The 17349-nt window shown below is 35.9% G+C and overlaps 1 protein-coding gene across 3 annotated transcripts in view; it reads right to left on the bottom strand.

The window, feature by feature from the left end:
• Positions 1 to 17349, bottom strand: part of LOC101735553 (ATP-binding cassette sub-family D member 1) — a 71215-nt gene that overhangs the window by 32077 nt on the left and 21789 nt on the right. Inside the window, exon 1 of one of the 3 annotated variants that reach the window (XM_004926927.5) lies at positions 16229 to 16505. The exons of the other annotated variants lie outside the window; for them this stretch is intronic. The gene's annotated coding sequence lies outside the window, so the exon portion shown is untranslated. Of the gene's footprint in view, positions 1 to 16228; positions 16506 to 17349 lie in introns of those variants that run through there. 3 annotated transcript variants of the gene reach the window in all.

Raw genomic sequence — 17349 nt, 5'->3', positions numbered from 1 at the left:
CCCTCGAGGTTACTAGAACAGAAAGATAACTCATTACACGTAATAGTGACATGAGAAATTGTTTAAATTATCTAGTCATCTCCATTTTATTTCATCTAATAGTTATGTATATTTTATTTATTTGATTTATTTTAGATTTAGCATCCATATTATATTTACAATAACTTTTCACATAGACCACAAAAAATAAATAAAAACAATAACCGCAAATTCGGAATAAAGCTATATTAATTTATAATAAAACTTGTGGCTTGTGTCGTAGACACCGCCATCAGCAGAAATCTATTTTTATATAGTGTTTTTATAAAAATTGCATTTATAATATATTTAAAAAAATATATTGTGTAATTAATAAGATTTTACATAAATATAGTAGAATAATAATAATAAAACAAAAAATAAAAATGAATGTCAAAACTATATCAATATATTAAAAGCTGAGCAAGTTACCGTGTGACCTTCTGGCGAGCAACTAGATTATTTTGGGCGTTCATATACATACAATATTTCGTAAATAACCGGTCACACCCGAAGTACATATTTATGCACATTCTGAGTGAATTGTATTCCGAATTAATTTCAGAATTTTCGTAAAGGTGAGATTTTAATTCGCTTCAATTAAATGTTATTTATTAGATGACGACCGAGTTTTGCTCGGTTTTTTTTTTTGATACAGCCATCTTGTTGGGTCTTTAAAGCGGTCAGTTGCCCTCAATTAAGAAATATAGTATTATTATTCGCCAATAGATGTCGGGAAGAGTCATAAAGTTGATTATTGAAAACACGAATAAAACAACATTTTCTGAAAATAAATCGTAGCTAGATCGATTTATCACCCCCGAAATCGCCTGTATATTATTTTTTTATGAAAATCGTTGGAGCCGTTTCCGAGATTCAGATTATATATATATAAATACAAGAATTGCTCGTTTAAAGGTATAAGATTTAAGCAAAAAAAACTTGTTTGAAGCAAAACTTTAAATTTGCTTAAGAATGATCGCATGACGTAAATAACGTAATTTGGCGGTCAATGATGGATGGAGCATTCTGTCTGTATCTGCCGTGACTTTCGTTTTTTTTCCTACCTAAGCTAATAGTCTTAGACTCTAGAGAGACCATATCAGCGTAACCTTAACTAGTAGGTGAGCTCACGGGGCTCAAACCTGACGAAGTTGCCAACACCAACCCTAGCATGAGCCTTGCTTCGCAGAATCTACCACTAAGTCGGAAAAGCGACCCACTGAGAAGATCCGGCGAGAAACTCAATAGGCTCCTGTCGCGACGTAACATGCTGTGAAATATCAAACCAATTCCTAAACGCATTCGACATTTGTCGTTCTAAAATATAGCTATCTCGCTCTTTACGTAACTTCTCTCTTGTCTTTTCCTAATAGTAATCGCTCAAGTGCATGTTCATATTAAATAATGCTTATCAATTAATTAAATGTTTTAATAAATGTGTTCTAATTGCTGATGTTATGGCGTCTTGTAAGCCTGCAATTGGTAGGTACAACCACCCCATCTATTTCTACCGTGAAGCAGTAACGGGTTTCGATTTGAAGAGCGAGGCAGCCGTTGTACTATAAAACTGAAACTTAAAGCTCATGTATCAAGGGTGCCGGTGGGTGCCGGTATTTACGTGGTAAATGTCGATTGACTACGGTAACCACTTAACACCGGAAGAACCATGAACTCGTCCACCTATCTAAGTAATAAAAAAGCTTGAACGGTCATTGTCCAATACAATGGGCATTGACCTTTTTTGATATTCTTTGATTGAAGACCAAGTTCAAAGAATGGACCAGCTAATTACAGATAACCATTTTTTTATGGAATTTTTGATTACCAATTAATGCGATTAAATCTGTTTGACCTTTGTTTTTTCTCAAATGACGTCACGGTCGACTTTATTCAAACGGATACTTCAGCCTTAATTTTTTTTATACTCTGTGTTCGACTCAAATACAAGTTTCGTTATTGACCTAAAGGTCTTGGTTACCAGGTCATAAAATCCCTAAAAAAAAAACAAGTTTTGTTATGATCTGCCTAATAACTTCAAAACACCATTAAATTCAACCTAAATCATGAAGGTGGTCATGATCAATTAAGTCAGTCATGACTTGAGCGCTTTTCGAACTTCCTAGCTACCGATGCGATCTACAACAACCCGAAGGTGTTTTCAGAGATATTGATAGAAGGACGATTTTTTAAGGGATTTTATGGCCTGGTAACTAAGACTTTTAGGTCAATTCTTAATCTATTTTATATTCTAATTTTTATGATATAGATATAGATATATAATATAGAGTGCAATGAAATGAGATGAGATGATATGGGATGAAATATAATCTCAGTAAAATGGTGGTCATTTACTAAGATTTTTTCAGTGGACTTTTTGCAGGATCCCGAGAAGTTACGTCCAGCGGCTTTGTTTCATTTTCCCACATTTGTGCACTTTCACAGATATTAAACAGTTAATAAACCACCGTTATTACACATTTAAACCTGAAGAAACACGAAATAGACAAAATAAAATAATTCACACAACTTCACTCCTTGCGTTCCCGCCAAAAATCCCTGATAGAAGGATGATAAGAATACCATGTTTCTTTATGCCACCAAATTCATGATGTGTCCGATAACTAATCTAATTCTAATCAATCAAAACTTATTTCCTACTATTCGCTCGTTGTCCAATGCTCGATGATGTATACAGTGAAAATGGCAGGTTTTTTCATTGTATATTTTTCAATCTGTATTTCCTTGACCAATTTTTTTTATTCGAAAAAAAAAAAACCTTATTTGATATCCAATAAAAACCTTTATAACCGGGGTTTTTTTTTAAATCCAATTAGCGTAGTAATTTGATAATGGCCATGAAACTCAAACAGACGTGTTTAACCAGAGACGCGTTAATGACATATTTATCAACTTACATTCACAAACTTCTGCTCCAGTCGCAGTCGACGCGCTAAAATCACGGAGGCTATTAATCAGTGACGTCACTCGAAGAGCTTTCGTGATCGTGTGTAATTACGTAAAAAGATTTAGAGATTGTACTCAAGACATGAGATTCCCTACTTAAATGGTCATGAAACATGTTAAATTGTGCTTTTGCTTGGCTCATTACGCAGTACTTATGAACAAGGCCGAATTATGTCGCACTGTTATAACCCATTATACAAAGCAGGGTCGCCCAAATTAACTCTAACATTAGTTTCTTGTTCTTAATATATAATTCTTGATTCAACATTTTTAAATTCAAGACCTAATTAGATTCTGGAAGCCGCCACAGACAAAACTCTTTTACGTAAATAGCTTAGATATCGAGTTTGGGAAGTCGTAAAATTATTATGTGAAATTTAGGTTAAATAAAGGTGTGTAGTTTAATGGTGACAAAAGTGTTTTTTTTTTTAAATAATATTTACACAAGCCGCTTAACATTACTCATGATCACTCAGCGGGTTATACCATTCACAATTAAAACTACTTTTACAATAAATTGTAATTTCATCGACCTTTCCTATTCTTTTTATTGTCATTGTTAAAAAGAACGCGCCTGAATGGAGCTAACTTCACCTGTCAGATTAGAAGCAACCTTCTTGATTTTCCCGCGCTTTTGGGACCTCACAAAACTGTTCCAACGTTACATTAAATTAGTGCATTTTTTTATTTAGATACTTGTACCGTGTTACAAAAATGGATTAATAAGAAGCTGCGATGTTTGCTTACTACACCTTTGCAGTCATTACATTATATACGATGCTTCGAATACCTTTATAGTTTAGGTGGTCACGGAAAATTTCTGTTTGGATGGAATTTATGTCTATGTATATGTGTATCGATGAAATTTATTAATGACCCTTAATAAAGGGTCATTTGGAAATAAATTTCACGATATTTCGTTCGTTTAATTTCATTAATTTCATTAATTGTATATGATACGATAATTGTATACGACTGGTATGATATGATAATTGTATACGACTGGCAAAATCCAAAATCATTATTACACTACTCCCTGAATCGGGCAAGGCTCCGTACTGCTATTGTTTTGTAGCACCAGACGAACCTAACTCACAAATTCAGCTGCTATTAACTGTTTACTTGAGCCATTAGACTCGCCAAATAATCACACTGATTATAACACAAAAACAATACTTATAATGACCGTAATTAGTCGACCCTGACCACGAAAACTGTGCAGTATTCATAACAACCGAAGTAATGGAGTTTTAACGAATTAAACCGACGAAGAGAAAGTATTAGGGACTTTTTTATTGCTTATGTGGGTGGACGAGCTCACAGACCGCCTTGTGAAAAGTGGTTACTCAAATCAAATCAAACCTTCAGATATAAGTTCTAAGATCTCAGTATAGTTACAACGGCTTGTCCGGCTTGGCTCTGCTCCTGGCATTGCTGACGTCCATGAGCGACGGTAACCACTTACCATCAGGTGGGCCGTATGCTCGTCCGACTGCTCGAGCTATAAAAAAATAATGGGTAGTTGAATTTTTTTAATCTTGTTTTTTATTTGTTTTTAATAGGTCCTTCACGCGAGTGCAAATTTTCAAGTTAATCTCGGCGTCTCGGAGACGGTGAAAATGACTTTCAAAGATTACTGGTGGTAGGACCTCTTGTGAGTCCGCACGGGTACCACCACCCTGCCTATTTCTGCCGTAAAGTAATAATGCGTTTCGGTTTTGAAGAGTGGGGCAGCCGATGTAACTGTACTGAGACCTTAAAACTCATATCTCAAGGTGGGTGGCGCATTTACGTTGTAGATATCTATGGGCTCCGGTAACCACTTAACACCAGGTGGGCCGTGAGCTCGTCCACCCATCTTAAGCAATAAAAAAAATACAAATAGACATACACATACCGAGCGAATAAAAAGGTGTCAAAAACGTATCATCCGAAGCTGCGTGGCGAATATGCATAACGATATTCGCTGTATTGATCGCCAAAATATCAAGTGTAAGAAACTTTCTCTTTGCTTGCATCGGTCAGCGAGATGCAAGGCTGCCACTCGAAAATAATAGGTAACAATCTTTTATTTCGCGCCACAAAGAGAAGAATATCATTTAAATTATTATAAATGCAACATAATTTTGTGTTAAACAAATAAAGGAATGGACAAATGAATCTAGCATTAACTAATTTATTTAGATAATTATAATATGCCCATAAAGTTTTAAGTGACTTTTAAGATTCATTAAAACTGGTCCTGTTGTATATTGTGGGCTCGCACGGTCAGAAGCACGAAGCGATCACGTAGGTGTCCTTCTAATGTAAAAAAACCTTATCAATCTATAGAAATGATGAATAGAAGATTGCACAAAGTGGAAATGATTTGCTCGCTCCGGGCATTTCAATATTGCAATAATTGTTACGTTATAATGCTCATTGTAAAAATGAATATTTAAAAAAAATCTAATATTAAAAAAAAGACATTCCCGCTGAGTTTCTTGCCAGTTCTTCTCAGGACGGAGGCTAGTCTTTGTGAATTGGCGGTAATTCTTTTTGACGTTCAACAAGTATGTACTTTCATTTATGTTGAATTTTTTATTTATTTGATTTGATTTGATTACTTCAGATTCTCTTAATAAATTTAAAAATATTTATTAGAAAAGTGACAACCCTAGCGAGCCAGCCCAGTCATTGAGCTCACCATAGAAAGTAACGTAAGCCTGACAGCCAATTAAACTCAATAACACCATTTCTCTTTAGAAAACTCTTTCGTACCAACACTGGAAGTGGTATTCTAAAAGACCGCGGTTACGGTATGACTTCGATAGACGAGACAGACTTGTTGATTGCCTATGTGATCTGTTCAACAGGAAGACAAGTAGTGTACCTTTAACGGAAGGAAACAGTCTTCTGTCAAAGAAGAAAGGATTTACGTAAACTAATAATAAAAACTAGATGTCCCGCAGTAGTCGAAATTCGACTATAATTAATTGGAATTGTAAGTTGGTACACTATTATGATTGTATTTTATACTTCTATAATCACAAATTTCGCCAAGACTACATTATAAAAAATATGAACAAAGACAAACAATATTTAATCTATTTTCAATTTGACAACAGACGTCAAGAACAAAAGTTTGATAATAAATAGTATGCATGCGTGTGTGCGTCAAATACATGGTATGTAGTGTGTGTAATGTTTTCTTTATTGATTTAATGTATCTTTTATGCATTATTTTAAAAAAATATTAGCATTGTGCACTTCTTCTCTATATTCTCTATAAGTGTGGAAAATTTCATACTCCTCCGTCCGGGCAATTTTCGTAAAAAGGGATACAAAGTTTTTGCTTCACGTATTAATATATAGATTTACAACTATAGACTATGAACGGGATCGATGCGTTCAAAATTAAGGAGTTTTAAGGTTAGACCTTATCTATATACCTATATAATTATATAGGTATACCTACTCTAAATATTACAAACTTTATTTTTAATTTATTCGTATATATTTTTAAGATATAATAAGCGTAACGTTTAAACTGATTCCGACAAGACTTTCATTTAATTTTAATAATTTTGGCAATCTAATGCCCAGACATGTACAATATTTTGCATTGAAAAGTTTCATAAATTTTGTAAAGAGGAATAGTTTGAGATGGGACGTCGCGCCGCGTTTAAAATGGCGAACCTAACAAGTTCATATAGACATAGTTTCGTCAAATTTCATTAATAAATAAATATATTCATACGTGGTTGACTGTTTTTTTCTAATTCATATTGTGATGAAAATCACTATATATATATGTCGGCACACGTCAGGGATGGCTGAGCGGTAGGTTCCGTCATCGCTCGTATTCGATTGAACTCAGTTTAGTCAATAAAACTTTTCAATAATAATTATTGAAACTCAACACACACAACTTTCACAATGACAGGGTAAACCGACAGTTTCGTTGCATATACCGACAGACCGACTGACCGACTGACTGACTGACAGAGACTCACTGACTGAGACGGACGGAATTACTGTCTGACACGGAATGCCACGACTCTGTCCACGTACCGCCATTTTATACTGTGGCGTTACGGAGTCTACCCTTCATTTTGTGATATTTATCAAAACAACATTTCATCATTTAAAATAATAATCAAAACCACCGTCTTAATATTACTAAAAGTCGTTATCCACGACAACTAAAAGTCGTTATCCACGACAACTAAAAGTCGTTATCCACGACATATATATTTTTTTTTTTTTTGAGTTTTACTTTTTTTTCCTACTTAAGCTGATAGTCTTGAAAGACCATTTCAGCGTAACCTTAACTAGTATAGGAGAGCTCACGGGGCACAAACCTGACGTCATTGCTAACACTAAGCAAGAGCAGCGCTTCGCAGAATCTACCGGCGAGAAACTCAGTGAGAGAACTCAGAAACTCTGTGAGTTAATTTACTCACCGAGCCCTTCGTCGCAAGCGACGGGTTTGACGAGAACGGTGATGCTTGGGGTCCTAAAAGCACCGTTAGTGGATCTGGATCTGGAGGATCCGAAATGACGTGAGAGATTTACAATTTTATTACGTAATTACATATTACAATCTTTTGAGAAATATTTTAAAAGACACAAATAAATTATAAAAATAAAACATCTTTAATTAAGAAATCTGTACGCTATTAATGTAATTTATTCATTTTTATGCAATATATTAATGCATACAGGTATTTCGATTATTTAATATTCCGTTCGTTTTTTTCTATTAATTTATAATTATAATTTGATTTGGATTATTTGTGTGGTTTAAAATATTTCACAAAGGATTGCAATAGTTATGTACTAAAAACGAAAATCTCGGATTAAAAGATAATAATCAAATAGCTATTTTATGTTACGTAGGAGGAAGGATCAAAAAGTAGTGAGAAAGACATACTCCTTGGTAAGAAAAAATAAATACTGGCAGGCATAGCTCAGATACATATTTGTAATATTAATAAAAAAAAAATCCCCGATTCTCATTTGTTTTTTTTTTTCTGAATATAGTCATTCGTTTGCTTCGTGTCGGAACGTGTTCTCGAAAATGGAGAAAAACTATGTGCGAACCTTTATTAAAATCCTCTGTTTAAAAAAGTTAATGACGCAAGAGATTCAATGGGATTTGGAGGCAACATTAGGAGGGTCTGCTCGGCTTCTCAATATCGAGTAGGGAGAACGAGGACGGAAGATGAACATCGTTGCGACCGTCCATCATCCATTCGTCAGTCACCCAAGAAAACGTTGCGAAAGTCGAGAAAATTGTATTGAGCGATCGGAGAGTTACCATCCGATACTTAATACAAGAAACGGGCATTTCATATGGAAGTATTCAATCCGTATTGAAACAATCTTTGTATATGAAAAAAGTCTCTTAGAACTTATATCTCAAGGTGGGTGGCGCTTTTACGTTGTGGATGTCTATGGGCTCCAGTAACCACTTAACACCAGGTGGGCTGTGAGCTCGTCCACCCATCTAAGTAATAGAAGATTCTGAACACTTTTTGTCTAATTTCGTAACAATGTACGAAACATGGATCCATCATTTTGGTCCCGGGACAAAACAGCAATCTTCGCAATGGAAACGGGCGTCATCACCGACCCTGAAGAAGTTTCGTGTCGTGGCATCGGCTGGCAAGGTTATGGCCTCAATATTTTTGGGACTCAGAAGGGATATTGTTGATTGATTATGTTTGGGCTTGGTTCTTTATGATATGATACTTGGTAATTTGTTAGAAACTCATCGTAGGTATGTGTCCTTGTAGTTAGAATAATATTTTTTAGCACTATCTTCCTGGAGTGGCCACTCCTGTCTTCCTTCTTTTCATCTCGATGAATACTCTCAATTGTTTAAATAATTAATTAGCTGCGCTCAATATTCACTACTATTTTTCGCGATCGCACAATTTTGATGCGCACGATTCAAACTCGACTTTATAATGACATTGATATAAGAGGGGGAAAGGGACGGGGCTATATCGATGCGCTCTCAATTACGTTCGAAAATATTAATGCGATGTATCCATTGCAGATAGCGTAAACAGATTACTTGGAGCGTAGAATCACTATTACATGCCAATATTATGCAGCTTTAATTCCAAAGTTGAGGAATGCCATAAAATTTTGTACCACCACCCTGCCTATTTCTGCCTTACTGGTGGTAGGACCTCTTGTGAGTCCGCGCGGGTGGGCACCACCACCCCTATTTCTGCCGTGAAACAGTAATGCGTTTCGGTTTGAAGGGTGGGTCAGCCGTTGTAACTATAATTGAGACCTTAGAACTTATATCTCAAGGTGGGTGGCGCATTTACGTTGTGGATGTCTATGAGCTCCAGTAACCACTTAAGACCAGATGGGCTGTGAGCTTGTCCACCCATCTAAGCAATAAATAAATAAAAGAGAAAAAGAGAGGGAAACTTCGAAGGGGCGTGCTGTTTCGTCACGACAACGCACCCACCACAGGGTCGGCAGTTGCGATGGCTGCCATTCAGCAAGTTGGCTTCGAATTGGTTAACCAACCCTCCTTATTCAACAGATCTCGCGTCTAGCGATTTTTATCTGTTCCCAAAATTGAAAGAATACTTAAGGAGAAACGATACGAAGACGATAACGAGGTGATAGATGCCGAGGAGAGCTTTTTGCAGGACCAAGACGAAACTTTTTTTTTGAAAGGGATTGAAGCCTTAGAAAAGCGCTGGACTCGCTGTTTAGAGAAACTCGGAGACTATGTAGAAAAAGAAATCATTAAATTAGCTATAGTTATTATATTCTATCTTATTCTCACTACTTTTTGGTGCCCCCTAGTACATCTATACTAATATTATAAAGAGGAAAGATTTGTTTGTTTGTTTGTTTCGAATAGGCTCCGAAACTACTGGACCGATTTGAAAAATTCTTTTTCCATTAGAAGCCGACATTGTCCCTGATGAACATAGGCTACTTTTTTTTCATTTTTTTTAATTTTATTTTTTTGGTTTCATGTGTATTTTAATGTTTCCGAAGCGAAGCGAGGGCGGGTCGCTAGTTATAATATAATGTTATACATCATCATCATTCTCCTGCCGACCTAAAACTATAACTACTGTCAACTTTATTCTCAACTTTAATTATTAACAGTGGACGCCCGTTGGTCGAAATTCGACCATAATTAATTTAAATTATAAGTTTGAACATTATTATGGTTCTATTGTTACATATTATCTATAATCATCATGTCTATTATAATCATTGTTCTACATTCACAGATTTCGCCAGGGCTACACTATAGACAAATAATATTAATGATAAACAATATTAATCTATTCTCAATTTGACCACACACTGTAAAAATAAACAAAAGAGTGTATAAGCACGTGTGTGTCAAATACATGGTAGTGTGTCTAATGTTTTTATTTCTTTATTTAATGAATTTTTAATGCATAGCTAAATAAAAATATTAGCATTATGTACTCCTTCTTTATATTCTCTGTAAGTGTGGGAAATTTCATACTCCTCCGTCCGCCCAATTAGCATAAAACGGGGTAAAAAGTTTTCGCTTCACGTGTTAATATATTACTAGCGGTCCCGCCGTAGTCGAAATTCGACTATAATTAATTGAATTATAAGTTTCAACATTATTATGGTCCTATTGTTACAGATTTTGCCAAGACTACACTATAGACAAATACTCGTAATATTAAAGATAAACAATACTAACCTATTTTCAATTTGAATACAGACTTTAAGCAATAACAAAAGTTTGACAATACTTCACGGCAATAAACAAAAAGTATAGGTATGTGTGTGTGTCAAATACATGATAGTGTATGTAATGTTTTCTTTATTGATTTAATGTATCTTTTATACATTATTTTAAAAAAACATTAGCATTGTGCACTTCTTCTCTATATTCTCTATAAGTGTGGAAAATTTCATAATCCTCCGTCCGCGCAATTTTCTTAAAAAGGGATACAAAGTTTTTGCTTCACGTATTAATATATAGATTATGTATAGATTTTATTTTACGCCTGAAGGCAAGGGAGGTTAAGCAGCTTACTACTTATCAAAACTACGAATCCTTATCTTATTTTGCAGATTAACACGCTTAGTACATAATCATATTGTATTAATTTAGCAGTTGGAAATCTATCAGTTCGAAGCATCGGCGTAGCGGGGGTAGCGGGGGGTAGCGAGGGGGCGCAAAGGTCAAAAGATAAAACTCATTGCTCAATCTAGAAAAATCGACAACATTAAATAAACATATTTGTTTTCTCTTAGTTATTTATTACACTTCATGTGTTTATCTTGATTAGCAGACTTAATTTCTGAGGTATTTTCTACCGGAAAGATAGACAAAAATGGCAGGTTCATTGATACATAAATTAAACACACAAACACGTACAAATATACACAAAAATACATACATACTATACATACGTGTACAATATATCTCTCTATCTATCTATATATATAAAAATGTATTGCTGTTCGTTAGTCTCTAAAACTCGAGAACGGCTGGACCGATTTGGCTAATTTTGGTCTTGAATGATTTGTGGAAGTCCAGAGAAGGTTTAAAGGGTAAATAAATATCAAAATGCTCGGAATTAAATAAAAATAACAATTTTGTTTTCCCTTTGATGCGTCTCCCGTCGGACGGATTCCTTTTGTTTGTTTTAAATTTATTTTATACAAAAGTTTTGGTATTTTATTTATCGATTGAGGCACTATGAAGTCTGCCGGGTCAGCTAGTGGTTTATAAAATATTCGAAGGAATATAGTAACTATTAATAATTCCGGTAGCTTTATCCAACAGCATTCACGGAACCCTTAACTTGAACACGCACCGCGATGATCCAGATCTCGAGAAGTGAAGAAGCGGATTCCATAGCAGAACAGACTGCACGACACAAGAATTACGAACAAAAATAGAGCTATGTGTGGGACAACGAATTAATAGGCTATGGAGGGAACGTACGACCCGCACATGGCTGGAGTGAAGATAGGGAGTTAAATAGGAAGGAGGGTCGGGAGGCACAAGTAAAGAGTGAAGTGTCATCAGTGTGCTTAGTGCGAGTTTTTTAACGTTGTCGATAACGTAAAAGTTAAGTCAAATTTGTATGGAGGTGGAATGTTTGCCTATTTTGCCGCTAGGGGCGCTGTTCGAACTCCATACAAATTTGAGTTAACTTTTACGCTATCGAGAACGTTTAATAACTCGCACTAAGCACATTGCAAGTGAATTCCGACGCCGGCGAATCGGTCGATGATATACGATAATACTTTTTTTTTTCGAAATAAATAATAATGAATAATAAATTGAATGTAGCTATTAAAAAGATGATCAAAATTTATTAAGGTCTACATTTAATTCAAAATAATACACATTACCGTAATCGATTATAAAGAAGATAAATACTAGTATTAATTACCATAATCTTAGTGGCTGATAGTAAGAAATTCTTAAGGCGATACAGAACACTACAAAAATATATGTACATACTAATCAATATAAATCAAATATTTTTTACGAGGCATGATTTGTATCTTGTCAAATCTACTTTAGGCTACCAGAGAGTAAAGTAAGAAAAACATAGATCAATTCATTTAAGTATATTATGTGTTTATATTCAATTTTGCACGTTCGAAAACAAGGATATTTTTTTTTTATTGCTTAGATGGGTGGACGAGCTCACAGCCCACCTGGTGTTAAGTGGTTACTGAAGCCCATAGACATCCACAACGTAAATGCGCCACCCACCTTGAGATACGAGTTCTAAGGTCTCAAGTATAGTTACAACGGCTGCCCCACCCTTCAAACCGAAACGCATTACTGCTTCACGGCAGAAATAAGCGGGGTGGTGGTACCTACCCGCGCGGACTCACAAGAGGTCCTACCACCAGTAAAAGATATTTAAAAATCCATAATATTAAGCTTCACAGATTCTAAAATAGCGTTTTACAAAAGCAATCGCAACTCAATTTTCTTAAGCGTTTTCTTGGGAAACCACATTGTTTGCTATAACTTATTTTGTATGCGAAGTCTCTTTATAGCCAGTCGATAGTAACTAGCATTGTTAGGCTTATAACTCTACGCCGCCGCGTCAGGTAGGTTTTCGTTGTATTTCAGTGTATACCAGACTAAGTTACGAAAGGATGTGAACATTAAATATATTAAGTTTTCAGTCGCGTGCAATTGTTGAGGTCTATGTCTAGGAGTGGACTGCTATAGGCTGATTGATGATAATGATGGCGATGAACATTAAAACAAACATTCACTAGCCACTCATAATTTTTTTTTAATTTTCCATCCATTTTTTTTTTATTGCCCTTGTAGGCAGACGAGCATACGGCCCACCCGATGGTGAGTGCTTACCGTTGCCCATGGACTTCAGCAATGCCAGGGGCTGAGCCAAGCCGCTGCCTACCGCTTAATACTCTCCACAAGCCTCTTTTAAAGAAGGACATGTCAAAGCGCTCGGGAAACACCGTGGAGGGGAGCTTATTCCATAGCCGGATGGTACGTGGCAAAAAAGACCTCTGGAAACGCACTGTTGATGACCGCAGTGGCTCCAGGTAGTATGGATGAACTCTACTCCGGTGGCGGGCGGTGCGATGGTAAAAACGAGATGCCGGTATCATCTCGAACAATTCCTCAGAGCACTCCCCATGGAACATTTGGTACAAAATACAGAGGGAACCGAAGTCCCTCCGCAGACCCAAAAATCCCCTTTATTTTGATACTAACATAATTTTAAGAGGTGTACTAATTTTTTATTTTATTTATTATTGCTTAGGTGGGGGGACGAGCTCACAGTCCACCTAGTGTAAGGTGGTTACCGGAGCCCATAGACACTCACGACGTAAATGCCGCCACCTACCTCAACATATAGTTCGAAGGTCTCACTTTTAACAGTATAACGGCTGCCCCACCATCCAAACCGAAACGCATTACTGCTTCACGGCAGAAATAGGCGGTATAGTGGTAACTACCCGTGCGGACTCGCAAGACGTCCTACCACCAGTAAGGGTACCCCGCTGGTACATAGAGCTCTCACAAGTTGCCACTTGACCCTGTCTTAATGGCAATCTTAATGCTTGTAATTCGTAATTATTTTATTTATTTTTAACTTTCTATACTTGATAGTACAAGGCAGGCTTAATACCATAGGCATTCTCTGAGAGTCTACATTAGGGGAGTGCAGAGATGAACCTTACTTAATTACTGCAGGCTGTATTTGTTGCATTAGATAGGTATCGCTAATTTCTTCTTTTTTTTTCCTACCTATTCTAGTAAATTCGAGGGGTTATACTAGCTTCGCAGAACGAGTAGGTGAGCTCACGGGGCTCTAACCTGATGACGTCACTAACACTGGCCCTAGCAAGAGCGGTGCTTCGCAGAATCTACCACCGGATCGGTAACGCGACCCACTGAGAAGACGCGGCGAGAAACTCAGTGGACTAACGCTTTTCTTCTGTTTATTTTCGTAAACGAGACCTATTACTGTCGTGAGACGTGGTCATGAGTGATCATGACCATTAAAAACAGAAATTATATGTGTAGGTCGAAATTTGATCTTTTCGTTAAAGTGGACTTACAAGGAGTTAAGGTCATAAGTTTATATTGTTGTTTAATATTTAATTTAATAATAAACATTTAATTCAGATCCAGTTCAATTCGATATTTTTCTCTCAATTTCCTTTTTTTTTTTTTTTATTGCCCTTGTAGGCAGACGAACATACGGCCCACCTGATGGTGAGCGGTTACCGTCGCCCATGGACTTCAGCAATGCCAGGGGCAGAACCAAGCCGCTGCCTACCTACTTTGTTAAGAGTAAAATCGATTAGATGTCAAAATTGGACACGAGTCATTTAAAAAAAGTCTCATTCGAAAAAAACAAAGAAAAAATATTTATAAATCGAACAAAAATGTTGCCCGATACGATTAATATACTAACATAAAATTAAAACAAAAACCAAAACTACTTCAATATGAACGTTCGTCCTCCAAACGTGCATATGCATACAAAAATACACTCATAAAAACAATTAATTATCTTTACTTACGATACCTACAGACTGCAATCTGAATAATGTGGGTCAAATCTATTATATAATGTTTTAGACGAACATATATAACAAACAAATTTACATAGAGAAGGTTGGATATGAATAACATACTAGTGGTCCCGCGGTAGTCAATATTCGTCTATAGTTAATTAAAATTATATGTTTGTACACTATTATGATTCTATTGTCAAAGACTTATTATATTTCTATAATCACAAATTTCGCCAACACTACACTTTAGGTAAATATTAATAAAGACTAATAATATTTAATCTATTCTCCATTTGACGACAGACTATAAGCAATAAGAAAAGTTTGACAATAAACAAATAGTATGCATACGTGTGTGTGTGTCAAATACATGGTAGTGTGTGTAGTGTTTTTTATTTATAGATTTAATGTATTTTTTATGCATAATTTAAAAGAATATTAACATTCTGCACTCCTTCTCTATATTCTAATATAAGTGTGGGAAATTTCATAATCCTCCGTCCGCGCAATTTTCGTAAAAAGGGGTATATACCTACCTACAAAGTTTTTGCTTTACGTATTGATATATAGATTATAAGAAATAATGTTTAAGAACTGAATTATTTTTCGAACTTGGTCAAAGGGTTGGCACTACTTTTGTTTTACGTATTTTTAGCTTTAAAATCACTTCGAATTCAAATTCAAAATCATTTATTTCAACTTAGATGTCAGTTTATCACACTTGTTGAATGTCAAAATATAAATAACCATGTTAACTCTACCACCGGTTCCAAAAAAAGCCACAGTCCTGAGAAGAACCGGCGAAACAAACTCAGCGGGCGTTTTTTTTTTTTGTTATTACTCAAATATTTTCTTTTTTTTTTTAAATTAGTAACAACATTTGCAATAAACGAAAAAACAAGTCAAAAAATACAATTACAAAATAATAATAATATTTAATATAAATATAGTTTAATATTAATTATATATAGTTGAATATAATTAGAAAAATATTGTAATAGCGTGACAGATTAAAACGATCAACAGCTAACAATAAGACGTAGGTATAGCAACAATAACAAGACAAAACGTTCCGCTAACATCACTCGGTCTTATGCTATTTATAATGAAATTATTTGAAAACAAACAATCAGATACGTATATAAAATTGGTATTTATATAATAAAGATGTAAAAAAAAACGAGAAACTCACCGATTCTGATCACAATAACACAAATAACACACGCTGCACTTAACACAAAAAACCGCTAATGCAAACTATATGTCAAAAGAACGTGCTCTCTCGTCGGAGGCAGGCGAAAGACTGATTTGAATTCGGTATCTCTTCGCTCGCTGATGACGTCCGAATTCGCCCGATACACGGTTCGTGCAGATTGTTGATATTGCCTAGATTCTGAGGACTTCCTCGAGAGCCAACGAAAACATTATTGTTAATCTAAGGTTAATATAACGGTGACCTAGATCGCGTCTTTCAATGGCCGATTTTGCACGCATATTTATCTATTCGGAGGGTGAGATTGCCGTCCTACAATCCAATTGAGCGGTAGGCAGCAGCTTGGCTCTGCCCCTGGCATTGCTGATGTCCATGGGCGACGGTAACCACTCACCATCAGGTGGGCCGTATGCTCGTCTGCCTACAAGAGCAATAACAAAAAAAAAATTGAGAATTCGATTTGATATGTCAAGGTGGATGGCAGTACACACGTGATATCGCGGTCGATCGCCATAAGCTCCACTCTGATCCATTAACGGTGCTTTTAGGTACCACAAGCACCGGTCACCGTCCTCATCGAACTCGTCGCTTACGACGAAGGGCTCGACGAGCGAATTAACCCATAGACACAGCCCACTGAGTTTCTCGCCGGATCTTATCAGTGATCTGGTGGTAGATTCTGCGAAGCACTGCTTTTACTGGGGCCACTATTAGCAATACTCCGGTTTGACCCGCGTGAGCTCACTTACATGTTTAGCCTCTCAAGGCTATCAGCATCGGTAGGAAAAAAAACGCTCCAGATCCATAATAGCAAATAAGATATTCTTTGTATATAGTACTTTGTATAGTTTAGTATATAGTTTATTACTGTATCACATAGTGATAAAGTCCACTTCATAATCAATAGTCTGAGTGTCGTGGCATTTAAGGATTAAGCGGAAAACAGCAAGGAAAATTTATCAGTGGTTCGTTTAGCAGAGGTACTTGCGTCGTCCACCCTAAGCTGTTACATACATCAGTTTGACTTTTAGTAAATGCAAAATATTTTATTTTTGCTTTAAACGTTAGAGATTTTATTGGAAAAGCACTGTTGAAAATTT

This window comes from Bombyx mori, chromosome 27, assembly GCF_030269925.1.
Source record: "Bombyx mori chromosome 27, ASM3026992v2".
In the NCBI taxonomy this organism is placed as follows: domain Eukaryota; kingdom Metazoa; phylum Arthropoda; class Insecta; order Lepidoptera; family Bombycidae; genus Bombyx; species Bombyx mori.
This window is presented reverse-complemented; position numbering and strand designations above follow the sequence as displayed.